The 19,181-nt window shown below is 41.7% G+C and overlaps 1 long non-coding RNA gene across 1 annotated transcript; it reads left to right on the top strand.

Annotated features, from left to right (window-relative positions):
- Positions 1–7,583: 7,583 nt before the first annotated feature.
- LOC311254128 lies at positions 7,584–13,117 on the top strand. The gene is made up of 3 exons (XR_014622209.1): positions 7,584–7,646; positions 9,958–10,438; positions 11,922–13,117. It is a non-coding gene; the product is annotated as an uncharacterized lncRNA (long non-coding RNA).
- The last annotated feature ends 6,064 nt before the right edge of the window (positions 13,118–19,181 follow it).

Genomic DNA, 19,181 nt, shown 5'->3' with positions numbered 1-19,181 from the left:
CTCAGACAGAGGTCGCCTCTTTGATGAAACTGCAGCAGTGCATACAGGAGAAAGACTGAAACTAAAGTATCGATCTCATTCCACTCAAGGAGTGGGAGAAGTACAACACTTTTTAAAAAATAAATAAAAATTCCCATCCCTTTTTAACTACTCTTCAGTTTGTAGCTACACGAATAATCTAACTACATAATACACCTATATATATATATACCATATATACCCTTCATGAATATCCATATAAATATATAATCACAATAATATATACTACATACCCATCTTTGTAAATCCTTATCTTTGGGGCAGAGGCCTCATCTGTCTTGTACCTGGACTTCTTCTCAGCTGGGACTTTAGACACGTCGTAGTCAGCGGAGCCTCTGTTGTCTCCAGCTGCAGTCTTTGAGCCACTGCGTCTGATTATGAATGAATGAATGAATGAATGAATTTTATTTCGAACATGTATATAAAGAAATAAATGTATGTAGCTATTTGTACATACAAAAGAAAGAAAGAAAATAAGAAATTAAAAAAGTAAAAATAAAAAACAGAGCTAAGACATTACAAAACACTGCACATAGTGGTGGGCGATACTGCATGATTTGGTATCGATCCGATACCAAGTAAATACAGGGCCAGTATCGCCGATACCCATACCGACACCGATACTTTTTAAATTATTAAGTTGGATGCATCATCAAATTGCTAAATCTGAATGAATTTTCATGACTTTTTAGTGTTTTTGGATTATTAATTAGTTAAAACCCAGGACAGACTGTGGGTAAAGTTTATAGGTCAATAGAAAATACATTATCATAACAAAAGTTTTTGTTCAGAAACAATAGAACAGTAACAAAAACAATTTTTCCCCATAAAGTGTCATGTCTGGATTTGTTTCTTAAATAAACAAAGTGCACAAAATGATCTACTACCCTTTTAGAGAACGGTAGTAGATAATTATCTTTTCTTTTTTGTTTTCGTCCGCATGATTTTTTATATGCTTGTATGAATTTGTGAGGGTCACTATCTTAAAGCCTATTTGCAGATCATGCCCTCCTCCTGCTCTGTGTGTGTGTGTGTGTGTGTGTGTGTGTGTGTGTGTGTGTGTGTGTGTGTGTGTGTGCTGCTGGCTGCTTGCGTGTTTGCCTGAGTCACGTGACGGTACATCATCAAATCACAAGAGGGGGGAGGTGGAGCAAAGTGTGCCTGCTGTGAGGACTGACTCAGACAGAGGTCGCTCTTTGATGAAACTGCAGCAGTGCATACAGGAGAAAGACTGAAACTAAAGTATCGATCTCATTCCACTCAAGGAGTGGGAGAAGTACAACACTTTTTAAAAAATAAATAAAAATTCCCATCCCTTTTTAACTACTCTTCAGTTTGTAGCTACACGAATAATCTAACTACATAATACACCTATATATATATATATACCATATATACCCTTCATGAATATCCATATAAATATATAATCACAATAATATATACTACATACCCATCTTTGTAAATCCTTATCTTTGGGGCAGAGGCCTCATCTGTCTTGTACCTGGACTTCTTCTCAGCTGGGACTTTAGACACGTCGTAGTCAGCGGAGCCTCTGTTGTCTCCAGCTGCAGTCTTTGAGCCACTGCGTCTGATTATGAATGAATGAATGAATGAATGAATTTTATTTCGAACATGTATATAAAGAAATAAATGTATGTAGCTATTTGTACATACAAAAGAAAGAAAGAAAATAAGAAATTAAAAAAGTAAAAATAAAAAACAGAGCTAAGACATTACAAAACACTGCACATAGTGGTGGGCGATACTGCATGATTTGGTATCGATCCGATACCAAGTAAATACAGGGCCAGTATCGCCGATACCCATACCGACACCGATACTTTTTAAATTATTAAGTTGGATGCATCATCAAATTGCTAAATCTGAATGAATTTTCATGACTTTTTAGTGTTTTTGGATTATTAATTAGTTAAAACCCAGGACAGACTGTGGGTAAAGTTTATAGGTCAATAGAAAATACATTATCATAACAAAAGTTTTTGTTCAGAAACAATAGAACAGTAACAAAAACAATTTTTCCCCATAAAGTGTCATGTCTGGATTTGTTTCTTAAATAAACAAAGTGCACAAAATGATCTACTACCCTTTTAGAGAACGGTAGTAGATAATTATCTTTTCTTTTTTGTTTTCGTCCGCATGATTTTTTATATGCTTGTATGAATTTGTGGGGTCACTATTTAAAGCCTATTTGCAGATCATGCCCTCCTCCTGCTCCGTGTGTGTGTGTGTGTGTGTGTGTGTGTGTGTGCTGCTGGCTGCTTGCGTGTTTGCCTGAGTCACGTGACGGTACATCATCAAATCACAAGAGGGGGGAGGTGGAGCAAAGTGTGCCTGCTGGGAGGGCTTACTCAGACAGACACAGACAGCCAGGTCGCCTCTTTGATGAAACTGCAGCAGTGCATACAGGAGAAAGACTGAAACTAAAGTATCGATCTCATTCCACTCAAGGAGTGGGAGAAGTACAACACTTTTTAAAAAATAAATAAAAATTCCCACCCCTTTTTAACTACTCTTCAGTTTGTAGCTACACGAATAGCCTAACTACATAATACACCTATATAAATATATACCATATATACCCTTCATGAATATCCATATAAATATATAATCACAATAATATATACTACATACCCATCTTTGTAAATCCTTATCTTTGGGGCAGAGGCCTCATCTGTCTTGTACCTGGACTTCTTCTCAGCTGGGACTTTAGACACGTCGTAGTCAGCGGAGCCTCTGTTGTCTCCAGCTGCAGTCTTTGAGCCACTGTGTCTGATTGTCTTTGGGGAAGAGACAGGCCTTGACTCTTGTTCAACACTGGCAGCGCCGGCAGAGGCTCTGTTGTCTCGGGTTGCACTCTTTGAGCTAATGCTTCCGATTGCCTTTGGGGCAGAGGTCACATTGACAATATACACTTCTTCATCATTGTCAGAGTTGCTACTGGAGTCGCTGCTGGAGTCACTGCTGCTGTCGCTGCTGCTGTTGCTGTTGCTGTTGCTGTCACTGTCACTGCTGCTGCTGTTGGTGTTACTGTCGTTCTTCCAGGCTCTCTTTTTTTTATTACAGGTTGAGGGAGGGGTAGCCTTGGACGACTGCACTCTGGACGTACTGTGCTTGTGTAAAGCACCTGTGTCTTGTCTACCAAGCTTTGCTGTTGGAACGCTACCTGTGTCACTGTGAATTTGATCACCGGAGACTTTGGCTCTCACCACACCAATAACTGAGCTGTCTGATTCTGTCCTTCTCTTATGGTTTACACAAGTCTTAGTAATCTCTTGACTATAATTACCAACAGTCCATCTAAGACTTGTAGATTGGGATCTGTTGCCACTGTCATGCTGCCTGTCTCTCTCATCGGTCTTATGGTACTTACTTTTACTAGAGGACACTGTCAATTCTTGAGGTTCTTCAGATATCCGACGTTTTCCACTTCCAGTAGCATGGCACACTGGTGTTTTGTAACCAATGTTCTTCCAGAGTGGACCTTGTTCAGACCCGTGTCTGTCAACCCGAGATTGACATCGATAGGTTCCTCTTCCTCTTCCTCTTCCTCTTCCTCTGCCATAAGGACCCTCGGGGTGTCTCGGGTGGCCAATGTTATGAGCAACCACATACTGTTCTTGGTACGCTCTATTGTCAAACCTTTTATTACTTTCCCCACACCACCGTCTTTGTTCCATTTTGCGCACAGGAGATGGTGTAGATTCTCTCAGTTCTGTATCAGGTTGATGCAATTGCTTGTATTTAGGATGATGTCCACGTACGATCCCAGTTTTGTTTTGTCCTTTGACCTTGCCTTTGTCTTCTTCATAGCAGCTCATATTCTCAGTCCAGAGTCTAAGTTACACTGACTTTACTGTCTGTGTAACTTCACTTATATTAAGCAGAGACTCCTCCTAAGAATTTCAAGTCTCAACAGACACACACACACACACACACACACACACACACACACACACACACACACACACACATAACAGTATACCCTTGCATATGCAGGCAGTACCTGCTGGATGACATCATTTTAATTGGATCAAATAGTACCGGATTGATAAGTCCGAGTCAATTGGACCGAAAAGCACTGGTTGGATGATTTGAGCCTCGTTATGGTTCATGACACACACACACACACACACACACACACACACACACACACACACACACACACACGGATGATTTGAGCCTCGTTATGGTTCATGACACACACACACACACACACACACACACACACACACACACACACACACACACACTTTGCTTTGCTGTCTAATTAGCAGGGGAATACATCACTGCATGTCACACATGAAGAAATGCTTCAAATTTAAGACTTTAACATTCATTTGTTTCTGTTCAGTGATACTATCATTATCCCCATCATCACTTATAGAATAGTGCCATCATAAGGTGATTTAGGCCATTTTCCTTACAAAAAACAAGCTAGGCCTATTTCACTGTCAAAAGGTGGACACATATTAAAGTTAAAAGTGGATAAAAACAGTAGGACTCACTCCATCTATATTTGTTGTAGACAGGATATAATGTAGACATGATTAGCAGGGGAATACATCACTGTCTGTTGTACATTCAAAGGAAAGCCTTTGGCTTGACTTGCAGAAGGCATGGGATAGTGTTAGTGTTGAAGTTCTCAGGAAATATTATGACACCATGCCAAAGAGATGTGCTGCTGTAATTGCTGCAAAAGGTGGACAAGTATTAAAGTTAAAAGTGGATAAAAACAGTAGGACTCCATCTGCATGTTTCATGAACATTATGAAATGAAATCATGTTTTGGAGGGGGAAAAAAGGTCAATATTTTCTGATCTGTCAGGTGTTCTAATAATTTTGGCCACCACTGTATATAAGACATACAAATGTATAATGTTAAATAATAATAAGACACACACACACACACACACACACACACACACACACACACACTTTGCATTGCTGTCTAATTAGCAGGGGAATACATCACTGCATGTCACACATGAAGAAATGCTTCAAATTTAACCCTCATGTTGTGTTCATTTCATGTTAAACAATTTTGTGTTCCCGGTCAAAAATGACCGTTCCATTAAAACTCATCATAAAAACTCTAATAATACATATATTATCACTACTTGTTGTGTTAGATTTTTTTTTTATCAACTTAAGTTCTTGTGAACATTGCAAGTTTTGAACTTCTTTTTGTTATTTATGCCCTCTATGCCTCATTGATCTGAGCGGGTACATCTTGAATTTGAGTTCTAAAAAACACAATTTCTGGATTATTTTGACTATAAGAAATAATCAGATGAAACATAGTATACTGTTTATCACAGACTACTTTGGGTCAAAGATACCATGGACATTTGTTTTGAAACCATTTAATATTTTTATACAGTTACATAAAATAACACCTGTGTGGTGATCAAAAATATAATCAAGAGCTGCATTTACTGTATATCAATCTGCCATGGTGCTGCCACACAGTGCACTGAACAATGAGCAGGGCCTCAAAAAAGCCTTATATACCAAAGCTACGAGAAAAGTTCAATGTTATTGAAAGTTTGTTGCAACTGTCTGCGAGAACTACCAACAGGTGAGAGAAAGACAGAGAGAGAAAGACAGAGAGAGTGTGTGCACGTGTCCATCTGACAAATGAGAATGTGCCTGAGCTCAGTTTTTTTCCCGTGGGATCATTTCCTGTTTGGCAATATGGAGGGGAGTGTGGCCTTGATCTGAGTGCATCGTGTTCTCACACACAGAAATATAATTGCATGATAGCTGCATGAGACATAACACCTGCAGCAGTACATTTACTTTGTTAGCAAGATTATATTTTCCACAAACTATAGACAGTGTGAACAATTTCAAAATAATGGACAAGAGAAAGACGTTTGAGTTGCAACATTATTTTCAAAAAGATACAAACCTCTTGTAATTAAAATGAAAAAAAGACAATTGCGATTACTTACATGATACTATGAGTTTTATAGCAAAAATGTATAATGTTCCAATATATTGGAAAAGACGGGAGACACACACACACACACACACACACACACACACACACACACACATTTCCATAACAGTACAGCCTCGCAAATGCAGGCAGTACCTGCTGGATGACATCATTTTAATTGGATCAAATAGTACCGGATTGATAAGTCCGAGTCAATTGGACCGAAAAGCACTGGTTGGATGATTTGAGCCTCGTTATGGTTCATGACACACACACACCCACGCACACACACACACACACACACACACACACACACACTTTGCATTGCTGTCTAATTAGCAGGGGAATACATCACTGCATGTCACACATGAAGAAATGCTTCAAATTTAACCCTCATGTTGTGTTCATTTCATGTTAAACAATTTTGTGTTCCCGGTCAAAAATGACCGTTCCATTAAAACTCATCATAAAAACTCTAATAATACATATATTATCACTACTTGTTGTGTTAGATTTTTTTATCAACTTAAGTTCTTGTGAACATTACAAGTTTTGAACTTCTTTTTGTTATTTATGCCCTCTATGCCTCATTGATCTGAGCGGGTACATCTTGAATTTGAGTTCTAAAAAACACAATTTCTGGATTATTTTGACTATAAGAAATAATCAGATGAAACATAGTATACTGTTTATCACAGACTACTTTGGGTCAAAGATACCATGGACATTTGTTTTGAAACCATTTAATATTTTTATACAGTTACATAAAATAACACCTGTGTGGTGATCAAAAATATAATCAAGAGCTGCATTTACTGTATATCAATCTGCCATGGTGCTGCCACACAGTGCACTGAACAATGAGCAGGGCCTCAAAAAAGCCTTATATACCAAAGCTATGAGAAAAGTTCAATGTTATTGAAAGTTTGTTGCAACTGTCTGCGAGAACTACCAACAGGTGAGAGAAAGACAGAGAGAGAAAGACAGAGAGAGTGTGTGCACGTGTCCATCTGACAAATGAGAATGTGCCTGAGCTCAGTTTTTTTTCCCGTGGGATCATTTCCTGTTTGGCAATATGGAGGGGAGTGTGGCCTTGATCTGAGCGCATCGTGTTCTCACACACAGAAATATAATTGCATGATAGCTGCATGAGACATAACACCTGCAGCAGTAAATTTACTTTGTTAGCAAGATTATATTTTCCACAAACTATAGACAGTGTGAACAATTTCAAAATAATGGACAAGAGAAAGACGTTTGAGTTGCAACATTATTTTCAAAAAGATACAAACCTCTTGTAATTAAAATGAAAAAAAGACAATTGCGATTACTTACATGATACTATGAGTTTTAAAGCAAAAATGTATAATGTTCCAATATATTGGAAAAGACGGGAGACACACACACACACACACACACACACACACACACACACACACAGAGAGAGAGAGAGAGAGATCACACACACACACACACACACACACACACAGAGTTTGCATTGCAACAGGAAATGCCGTCCCCCATGTAGAGAGAATGGAAAAGACAGAGTTTCCAGGAACCAGGACTTTAGTATTGAGTTATTCTGGTAACGTGTGAGGAGGAAAGAGAAAACTGACAGACTCCGTGTTGAAGGACAGACGGGACGGTAAGATTGACTCAAATATCCTTTTATTTTACTTGTTGAGTAGTTTTGGGACCACAACGAACAAATATAATACATCGGGAATGGTACATTATTTTGGTTTGGTTTGATTTAGATTGCATTAAGGTGTTTGTGGGCCCAGAGTGTGTGTTTAAGTAACGTTGAAGTTGATAAATTGAGATTTTCTGAAGTAATCCATTTGAGGATGTGTTAAAAACAGTGTTAAAAGTTTTTTGTCTGTGTATATAATACAATGTAAAATTTTTCTTTAAAAAAAAGGAATAATTTATTTATAGTATTTCCTGGAAAAAAAGGGGACAGTAATATTTTAATTTCATTTTTTTGTTATATTGGAAAAGGTGGGAGGGAGAGACAAATACAAACGTATTTGCAAATGTGTATTAATGTCTCTGTACGTATTTAGATATGTGTGTTCGTGTTGACATTTGTATGTATGTGTTCAGATCTGTGTGTCCGTGTTTACGTTATTTTGGTTTGGGTATATATTTAGGTGTAGGATTTAGATTGTATTAAGGTGTGTGTTTAGTGAGGGTTTTTTTTTTTGCCCTTAAACGTGTCAAGTGAATAAGGAATTAAGGTGTTTGTGGGCCCAGAAAGTGTATTTAAGTAACTGTGAAGTTGATAAAGTGAAATTTAGATTAACTTTATCATTGTTAAGTGAGACATTGGAGCATGCATGCAATCATCTTCTGATGATTGTATACCCTGACCTCATGCTCACAACCTCACGCTGCCTGGCTGCTGTTGAGAGGCAGATCACAATGGATTCTCGATTGTTTGCTGTCAGTTAGGTTCATGTTTTAGCAGAATGTGAACAAAATATGAACTTTTAGTTACAGTAAGTTTAGGGTAACGATCATCTGTTAGTGTCACCCCAATACATCGGGAATGGTACATTATTTTGGTTTGGTTTGATTTAGATTGCATTAAGGTGTTTGTGGGCCCAGAGTGTGTGTTTAAGTAACGTTGAAGTTGATAAATTGAGATTTTCTGAAGTAATCCATTTGAGGATGTGTTAAAAACAGTGTTAAAAGTTTTTTGTCTGTGTATATAATACAATGTAAAATTTTTCTTTAAAAAAAAGGAATAATTTATTTATAGTATTTCCTGGAAAAAAAGGGGACAGTAATATTTTAATTTCATTTTTTTGTTATATTGGAAAAGGTGGGAGAGAGAGACAAATACAAAAGTATTTGCAAATGTGTATTAATGTCTCTGTACGTATTTAGATATGTGTGTTCGTGTTGACATTTGTATGTATGTGTTCAGATCTGTGTGTCCGTGTTTACGTTATTTTGGTTTGGGTATATATTTAGGTGTAGGATTTAGATTGTATTAAGGTGTGTGTTTAGTGAGGGGTTTTTTTTTTGCCCTTAAACGTGTCAAGTGAATAAGGAATTAAGGTGTTTGTGGGCCCAGAAAGTGTATTTAAGTAACTGTGAAGTTGATAAAGTGAAATTTAGATTAACTTTATCATTGTTAAGTGAGACATTGGAGCATGCATGCAATCATCTTCTGATGATTGTATGCCCTGAGCTCAGGCTCACAACCTCACGCTGCCTGGCTGTTGTTGAGAGGCAGATCACAATGGATTCTCGATTGTTTGCTGTCAGTTAGGTTCATGTTTTAGCAGAATGTGAACAAAATATGAACTTTTAGTTACAGTAAGTTTAGGGTAACGATCATCTGTTAGTGTCACCCCAATAGTGACACGCTCAATGTGTAGATTGTACTGCTACAGCAGCCAGGCAGCGTCAGTTCAGGGCAAAGGAAAATGACAGACAAATCTTTTCTACACTTGCGGATCGCGACACTGAACACACACACACACACAGATCTGAATACCCACACAAAGATCTGAATACACACACACAGTTTGAGATGCACATTTGCAAATAGTTTTGCAACAATTAGAACTCCATACCTCCCACACAAAGGAGGAAGCTACATAAAACCCGAGAGAGATATAGAGAGTCAGATGTCACTGCATGTCACACATTAAGAAATGTTTCAATGTAAAGACTAAGACTCATTTATTTCTGTTTATTGATACTGTCATTTTTCTCATTATTACTTATTGTTCTATTACTGTTTATTATTTTAAACATGCACACGAACACACAGATAATTATTGTCTTATTTTATTTTTCTTAAATTTTACTCTATTTATTTATATTAACTTATGAAGTGTATTTTTGTCCTGTTTAATTGACTCTGCGGCGGGTGCTTGTGTACTTGTGTTGTGTTATTTGTGCTGCTTTCTTTTCACTATTTTATAACTTGTGTGTTTCAGGTATGACAGAGAAGAGAGAGGAAAACAAATGTGGTGCAGTTGTAGGACGACTGGTTCCCAACCCAGTCAGCTCCTCACCACGCAGCGGTAGCCACCACGGACGCCTGAGTTAACAACGTCAACTAGCCAACGGCGTTAGCCGAGCAGCTGGCCCACGAGAGAGAACCCAGTCCCCCGACTACAACGGCGGAGAGGAGCAGAGGATCCGGTGGACAGGTGCTGACGGCGTTAGCCTAGCAGCTGGCCCACGAGAGACAGCCCAGTCCCCCGACTACAACGGCGGAGAGGAGCAGAGGATCCGGTGGACAGGTGCTGACGGCGTTAGCCTAGCAGCTGGCCCACGAGAGACAGCCCAGTCTCCCTGCTCGTGTGAGAGCTAAGCTTGTGAGAAACCACAATGGAGGAAGAGGGGGGTGTCAGACTTTGCGGGCGCGGCAACATACCACCACTGCCCCCAGTCATACTAACTGTCATGTTGCTGGTAAGTTGGTAAATTGAAATTTTCTGAAGTAATCCATTTGAGGATTATAGTGTTGAAGTTTTGTCACACCAAATGTCTGTGCATATAGTACTGTGTAAAGTGTGTACACACACACCCACACAGAAACATGTCCTCACAATTGATGTCTTATTTTATTTTCTTCAATTTTTACTCTATTTATATATGTATATATTAACTCATGAAGTGTATTTGTGTTCTGTTTAATTGACTCTTTGCGCTTTAGCAACACAGTCTCTGTGACATTCATGCAAATAAAGTAAATTTGAATTGAGAGTGAGAGAGACAGAGAGACAGAGAGAGCTGACACATAGATTTAATGACAATGACAATGACATTGTTGATCATGTTAACAATATGCTGAGCCTTAGACAGATTTGTATTATGTTCGCATTTGAAGTTGTTATGGAATGCAATGTGAATAAAATAAAAAAGTACGGTGTGATTTCTTCATTATACACCAGTAGACACCACATGGATATACAAGAGTCTAAGGAGGAAGTCAAAGGAGGAAGCTACATAAAACCCGAGAGAGAGAGAGAGAGAGAGAGAGAGAGAGAGAGAGAGAGAGTCAGATGTCACTGCATGTCACACATTAAGAAATATTTCAATGTAAAGACTGAAAGACTCATTTATTTCTGTTCCCTTTTGCTACACTTCTGCCGCGGCAGATCTGCAAATGCGTGCCATGATCCGCAAGTGTAGAAAAAAGTCATCTGTGACTTTCCTTTGCCCTGAGCTCAGGCTCACAACCTCACGCTGCCTGGCTGCTGTTGAGACACAGACCACAATGGATTCTCGATTGTTTGCTGTCAGGTAAAGCAACACTAGGTAACTTCCCAGAGAGGGTAGGTACATACCTGACGTAAAGAAGTCTAGTGCGACCTGGCATTGGCATTGGTTTACAAAAAATCCAAGTAGCTGCTGGCTAAATCCACCGATGAATAAACGTGTCTTAAAGCAGGTCGCACTTGACTTCTTTATGTCAGGTATGTACTGTACCTACCCGCTCTGGGAAGTTACACAGTGCGGTTTCTGCCGCCGTGACCCCAGCCAAGCTGCAGAGGCGTCACCATTCATCATATTAACCATTATTCTACCACATAACTGAGTTTAGAAATATTATTTTAAGGTCGAAAAACTACCTAGTGTTGCTTTAAGTTCATGTTTTAGCAGAATGTGAAAACAATATGAACTTTTACTTACAGTAACTTATTAGTAATACTTATTCTCATTATTACTTATTATTCTATTACTGTTTATTATTTTAAACATGCACACGAACACACAGACAATTATTGTCTTTTTTATTTTTCTTAAATTTTACTCTATTTTTATATGTTTATATTAACTTATGAAGTGTATTTTTGTCCTGTTTAATTGACTCTGTGGTGGGTGCTTGTGTACTTGTGTTGTGTTATTTGTGCTGCTTTCTTTTCACTATTTTATAACTTGTGTGTTTCAGGTATGACAGAGAAGAGAGAGGAAAACAAATGTGGTGCAGTTCTAGGACGACTGGTTCCCAACCCAATCAGCTCCTTACCACGCAGTGGTAGCCACCACGGACGCCTGAGTTAACAACGTCAACTAGCCAACGGCGTTAGCCGAGCAGCTGGCCCACGAGAGACAGCCCAGTCTCCCTACGACACGGCGGAGAGGAGCAGAGGATCCGGTGGGTAGGCGCTGATGGCATTAGCCTAGCAGCTGGCCCACGAGAGACAGCCCAGTCTCCCTACGACGACGGTGGAGAGGAGCAGAGGATCCGGTGGGTAGGCGCTGATGGCATTAGCCTAGCAGCTGGCCCACGAGAGACAGCCCAGTCTCCCTACGACACGGCGGAGAGGAGCAGAGGATCCGGTGGGTAGGCGCTGATGGCATTAGCCTAGCAGCTGGCCCACGAGAGACAGCCCAGTCTCCCTACGACGACGGTGGAGAGGAGCAGAGGATCCAGTGGACAGGCGCCGATGGCGTTAGCCAAGCAGCTGACCCTCCAACTGACTGCCGCAGTGGCCGCATGACGGACTGTGGACTCAGGGAGTGTGTCACCTTGCCTACTCCAAAGATACCCTGCTAGCCCTGTGGGACAAAAACAGCGCACCCTCTGACCATCTCCCTGCTCGTGTGAGAGCTAAGCTGGTGAGAAACCACAGTGGAGGAAGAGGGGGTGTCAGACTTTGCGGACGCGGCAACATACCACCACTGCCCCCAGTCATACTAACTGTCAGGTTGCTGGTAAGTGGGTAAATTGAGATTTTCTGAAGTAATCCATTTGAGGGTTTTTGTCTGTGCATATGGTACTGTGTAAAGTGTGTACACACACACCCACACAGAAACATGTCCTCACAATTGATGTCTTATTTTATTTTCTTCAATTTTTACTCTATGTATATATGTATATATTAACTCATGAAGTGTATTTGTGTTCTGTTTAATTGACTCTTTGCGCTTTAGCAACACAGTCTCTGTGACATTCATGCAAATAAAGTAAATTTGAATTGAGAGTGAGAGAGACAGAGAGACAGAGAGAGCTGACACATAGATTTAATGACAATGACAATGACATTGTTGATCATGTTAACAATATGCTGAGCCTTAGACAGATTTGTATTATGTTCGCATTTGAAGTTGTTATGGAATGCAATGTGAATAAAATAAAAAAGTACGGTGTGATTTCTTCATTGTACACCAGTAGACACCACATGGATATACAAGAGTCTAAGGTATCCAGGGGCCATCAAGTATCTCAATGATTTCTTCAAGTACACAGGAATATTCAGGTGGGCTGTCAAAGTCTTCATGTAACCATAGTAAGGGCTGTAGTAGGCTGTTTGTGTCGCTCCAATCAACATTGGTTTCGGGGAAGTTCGTCAGCATCTCGTCAAACAGAAAGATGTCAGTGTTCATACACAGTAATTCGCTTTCGCGATACTCTGTCTTTGTATCATTGGACTGCATTGTCACGTCAGTCTGGACACCACTGTTATCATCTGCCATCCCTCAGTGGAATTGGAGTTTGGGTCTCTGGTGATCAGAGAAAGTGTTTGTTTATTCAGTCACAAATCACACACACACACAGGATATAATGTAGACGGTTCTGCTGTATAATTAGCAGGGGAATACATCACTGCATGTCACAAATGAATAGTCACTGAGCCTGTATCTGGTCAGGATCTGTCTCGCCTTTCTATGTCTGACAGTACAGATATATTCTGCTAATTCTCTCTCAAAAATAATTGTGAGTGTGTGTGAGTCTTAAAGACACAAAAAATAAGATCAACAAAAAGTAAACATACCATGTGGTCAATGTTTGACAGTTGAGGTGGAGGCAGAGATGCACTTTCTTACTTTTCTCTAACACTTACAGACAGATTCACCTCCTGTTACGTGAAACAGCATAGATTTGCCAATGCAAACAGTACAGCATCAAGTCATCAAAAAATATCATAGGCAGATGGCATATGGAAACCTATATTGTTACGCGTAACCGGAGGTGAATCTGTCTGCAATCTAACTTTGTCCAAGTAGTATCATTCGTTCCAATTGACACGAAATTGTCCAACCTATGCTGTAAGTGAGTCTGGCTGTAATCAAACTTTCCCCAGGTCAACAAAAACTATCATAGGCAGAAGGCATAGGGAAACCTGTGCAGTTACGCGCAGTGTCCCACCTATGCTGTAGTGTTACGCGTAACTGCTGTTTGATTACAGCCAGACTCACTTACAGCATAGGTTGGATGATTTCTTGTCAATTGGAACGAATGACACCACTTGGATAACATTGTTTCAGATGGACCGAATGATTTCCGTTGGATAATGTGAACCTTGCTGCTACGCGTAACCGGAGGTGAATCTGTCTGCAATCTAACTTTGTCCAAGTAGTATCATTCGTTCCAATTGACACGAAATTGTCCAACCTATGCTGTAAGTGAGTCTGGCTGTAATCAAACTTTCCCCAGGTCAACAAAAACTATCATAGGCAGAAGGCATAGAGAAACCTGTGCAGTTACGCGCAGTGTCCCACCTATGCTGTAGTGTTACGCGTAACTGCTGTTTGATTACAGCCAGACTCACTTACAGCATAGGTTGGATGATTTCTTGTCAATTGGAACGAATGACACCACTTGGATAACATTGTTTCAGATGGACCGAATGATTTCCGTTGGATAATGTGAACCTTGCTGCTACGCGTAACCGGAGGTGAATCTGTCTGCAATCTAACTTTGTCCAAGTAGTATCATTCGTTCCAATTGACACGAAATTGTCCAACCTATGCTGTAAGTGAGTCTGGCTGTAATCAAACTTTCCCCAGGTCAACAAAAACTATCATAGGCAGAAGGCATAGAGAAACCTGTGCAGTTACGCGCAGTGTCCCACCTATGCTGTAGTGTTACGCGTAACTGCTGTTTGATTACAGCCAGACTCACTTACAGCATAGGTTGGATGATTTCTTGTCAATTGGAACGAATGACACCACTTGGATAACATTGTTTCAGATGGACCGAATGATTTCCGTTGGATAATGTGAACCTTGCTGCTACGCGTAACCGGAGGTGAATCTGTCTGCAATCTAACTTTGTCCAAGTAGTATCATTCGTTCCAATTGACACGAAATTGTCCAACCTATGCTGTAAGTGAGTCTGGCTGTAATCAAACTTTCCCCAGGTCAACAAAAACTATCATAGGCAGAAGGCATAGAGAAACCTGTGCAGTTACGCGCAGTGTCCCACCTATGCTGTAGTGTTACGCGTAACTGCTGTTTGATTACAGCCAGACTCACTTACAGCATAGGTTGGATGATTTCTTGTCAATTGGAACGAATGACACCACTTGGATAACATCATTTCAGATGGACCGAATGATTTCCGTTGGATAATGTGAACCTTGCTGCTACGAATCATCACAGTGCAATCAGGGTGGATGTTGTGTAAATGACTATGAATGACCATGTCAGCAGTGGGTGGACTTCCAACTACTGTAAAGTCAAAACAGCTTCCTTTAAGCCAACCCACGTTAGGTGCATAAGTAGGGCATGTAAAAGGGACTACGTGAGACACATCAACATCACAGTCCTTCTGTCTCTGAAGGGAGAGGTACTCACTTGTGCTCTTCTCATCACACTGAAGGTCACAGCACACTCACTGCGCACAGCCTGGATGACTTACAACTGGGGTTCTATTGGATATTGAGTGACTTTCCACGAACAGCGCTACACGATGAAGGACAATACTCGCTTCATTGTGACGGATCGCCCGCCGTGGTATTCCAAGTCTGCTCACAAGAACGTTTTCGAGTGTGAAAGTGCACTGGGACTGTTCGAGAAGGTGGTCGACCTGATGATATGCAAGGAGGGTGAACTGTCTGACAGGGAGAAGATGTACAATCCGAAGAATGTCTACAAGATCATCAGGGACAAGGTGATTCGGGACGCCGATGCTATTCCACAAAAGCCGTCACACTCTCTGTTGCTTGCGCTAATGGACCTTGTGGACATCGCAGGTGGAAACGACTTTGAGTCTACGGCTGGTGTAGACAGGGCTGGTGTCAAACACGTGCTGCTGGCTTTAGATAACTACACCACCTTTTTTGTACCGAATAAAGACTTGATAAGCGCCAGCGGCAAGAAAGTAATCCCTGTGGTCACCCAGTACTCTGCACAACAAAACGTCGTGTTCCGTGACGGCAAAAGGTCTATGGTCGGCACCTACCTTGTCGGGATTAAAACAATGGACAAAGGGGGCAGTGGAAAGTCGCACTTTGTGCAAGAGGTGCTGTTTGTCCCTGGAGTCGAAAGCCTCGAGGTGTTGAAACGGGTTACGCATAACAAGTTTGAATTTTGGGACATGGCCCTTGAGGTCCCCACACACAAGACAGCCCTGACTCCGTCTTTCCAACAAATCAAACCCTTCCAGTTGTTAGTGTGCACAGATGATAAAACCTTGTCATCTACCCAGCACACTGACGCGCTGACCTCTCGCATGGAAGATGTACACCCCATGTGCTGTGTGCTTAGTACTGTACCAGCTGAAACGAAGAAGAAACGTGATATGAGTGTGGATTGTTTCACAGAACAAGAGGTGAGATGTAACCTGAAGTGCTTCACGTACAAGAACGGTGGCGCTCGTACTGTGTACTTTAGACGGACCGGAAAGCTCGTAGATGGCAATCGGGTCAACTTGGTGCCTGTTGTTGCCCTGAGAAAGAGTCAGGCTGAGGCCCGTGAGCTGTACGTGTCTACCACATTAAGGTTTTTCAGGGCTGTCAAGCGATGCTGCGTCGTCAAGGGTACTGGAGAGTTAGTGAGCTGTTGGAATGCTACACTGCAGGAGTTTGACAGAGATACCTTCATCGCCGGACCCGAAATGTATCAGGAGATATACAACCCTGCATTGACAGCCTTCATCAAGCGTGTGAATCCAAACAGTTGGTGTAATTATTTACCCCAGCATGTGGAGAGCGCCATTGCAGACCCTACAATGGCCGAGATGGTGGAATGGGCCATTAGGTTCATGGACAACAAGATCCCCAATGCGTTTGCAGTGGCAGAGCTGTTATTTTGCCCGATTGAGAAGGTACGCTACTACCAAAGGGTTTGGGACAAGTACTTGTCTGACCCGACGACTCACACAACGTTAAGGAAGAAACGTCTCAGTATGGTGGAGGAAGAAATGAGAAAGGACTGGAAAACTTTGACTGACATCGTCTCCAAGTATGGCAAAAAGAAACGCCACTTCACACTGGATGAAGAGGACAACAGCATGTTCACCAACATGGTCAGAGAGTGTGAAGAGTTGTGCAAACAGCAGACCCTGGATAACGTGAACAAAGTCTACAGGATGTGGTTCGCTATTATCAGACACAACACTGCTTTTGGCAAGCCCAAGGATAAGGAGTCGGTACAGATGAATGCCAATGCTAAGGTGATCTTCCTAAAACTCCGCACTTATCACAACAAAGTGAAAAAAGGGCTGAGGCTGGGAGGAGGAGAATGTGATCCGATTAGTTCATCAAGACGGCGATCATCATCATCATCATCATCATCATCATCACACTCAGAAGTCGACACTGGTATGTCTGCTAGGTGTCTGACTATTGATGAGCAGTACATCGACAAAAAGGCTGTGACTAGTGTTGGTGACAAAGATGACAGACTGTCCTCTATCATTATACCGGAACCAGTTCCAGTGTCAACATGGATCAAGAACATGTCGACTCTGCTTCTAAGCGAACCTTGGCTCAACGACGATAATAATCTCAGGAGAGACACAGTCTGCACTCTCCTGAGATTGGATAGCACTCTGTTAGACAAAAAATACAGTGATATCCTTCGCGAGTGGGTTATTGCCAACCGAACCGTAGTCAAGATCATCATGATGCACGGCCTAGAGGACAGACTCAGCAAAGCCCTGGTGGATTGCTTAGAGACTATTTCCACCCTCAGCTGGAAACGTAAGGTATTGTCGTCCTTCCAAAGTACTCAGGATGAACCGAGAGGACACCAGCAGCAGCAGCAGCAGCAGCAGCAGCAGTGGCCCCAGTCCCAGCAGATGACTAAGAAACTTGTGGTGAGACTGAAACGATGCATTGGTGCTGATAACCAAGCATGTCATCAACCCAACGCGTTGAAGCGAGATCACCCAGGGTTTGATACTTCAAAAAAATCATCATCAGCCTCTAAGTCATCCATGTCCAAGAGTGACAAGAAAGCTCGTAAAGCACAACAAGGAGAGTGTAGCACAGTGCAGAACAGGTTCAATCGCGAGGATGTGAACATTCGGCTGAGCGAGACTGAGGAGGTGAACTCTGAGGACGAACGTCCGTACGAACACGAGGCAGAGGAGGTGAACTCTGAGGACGAACGTCCGTACGAACACGAGGCCGAGGAGGTGAACTCTGAGGACGAACGTCCGTACGAACACGAGGCCGAGGAGGTGAACTCTGAGGACGAACGTCCGTACGAACACGAGGCCGAGGAGGTGAACTCTGAGGACGAACGTCCGTACGAACACGAGACCGAGGAGGTGAACTCTGAGGGGGAATGTCTGTACGAACACGAGTCTGAGGAGGTGGACTCTGAGGATGAATGTCTGGATAAACATCCTGGTGAGGATCTGAGCCTTACAATGGAGTACGACAACACTGAGACTCATGATGAATATGACGTTGACGATGAGTTCATTGATGACGAGCCTATTGAGGACAAGTACAGCGGTGACGAGGAAGAGGAGGCTTTCCGTGCACGGAAAGTCAGGACCAAAAAGGTCAAGTGTAAAACTAAGAAGAGGGGACACAAGAAGGTGTCATACTGTGATGAAGACGAAAATAACCTTGAGCCTGTATGTAAAAAACCTCGAGCACACAGGCTTATTCTACAAACTGACTCTGAGGTGGAGAAGGAGGAGGATGTTGGTGGTGGTGATGATGATGCTGATGAGTCGATGGTGTCCAATGTGAAGCCTGTCAAACGTACAAAAAAGAACAGGTTGGACAAGCAGAGTAGGTCGAGGCGTATTGGGACCGGTGACGATGTTAAAGAGAAGTCTGTTGAGCGCTTTGTTCAGGAAGATCACAGCGCTTGTAAAAGGAGACATAACAAGTCTGCTGATGAAAGATGTGTAGAACCTGAGACGTGGCCCTCCTCTCCAAAGAGACGGTTCTCTCCTACTACTAAACACAAAGCTGTCAAGCTGTCAGACTCTGAAAGTTATAATGACTGCCAAGGGGAGGAG

This window comes from Pagrus pagrus (genome assembly GCF_965226575.1).
Source record: "Pagrus pagrus genome assembly, contig: HAP1_SCAFFOLD_425, whole genome shotgun sequence".
NCBI lineage: Eukaryota > Metazoa > Chordata > Actinopteri > Spariformes > Sparidae > Pagrus > Pagrus pagrus.
Note: the sequence above shows the minus strand (reverse complement) of the source record. Positions and strands in the feature narration are given on the sequence as shown.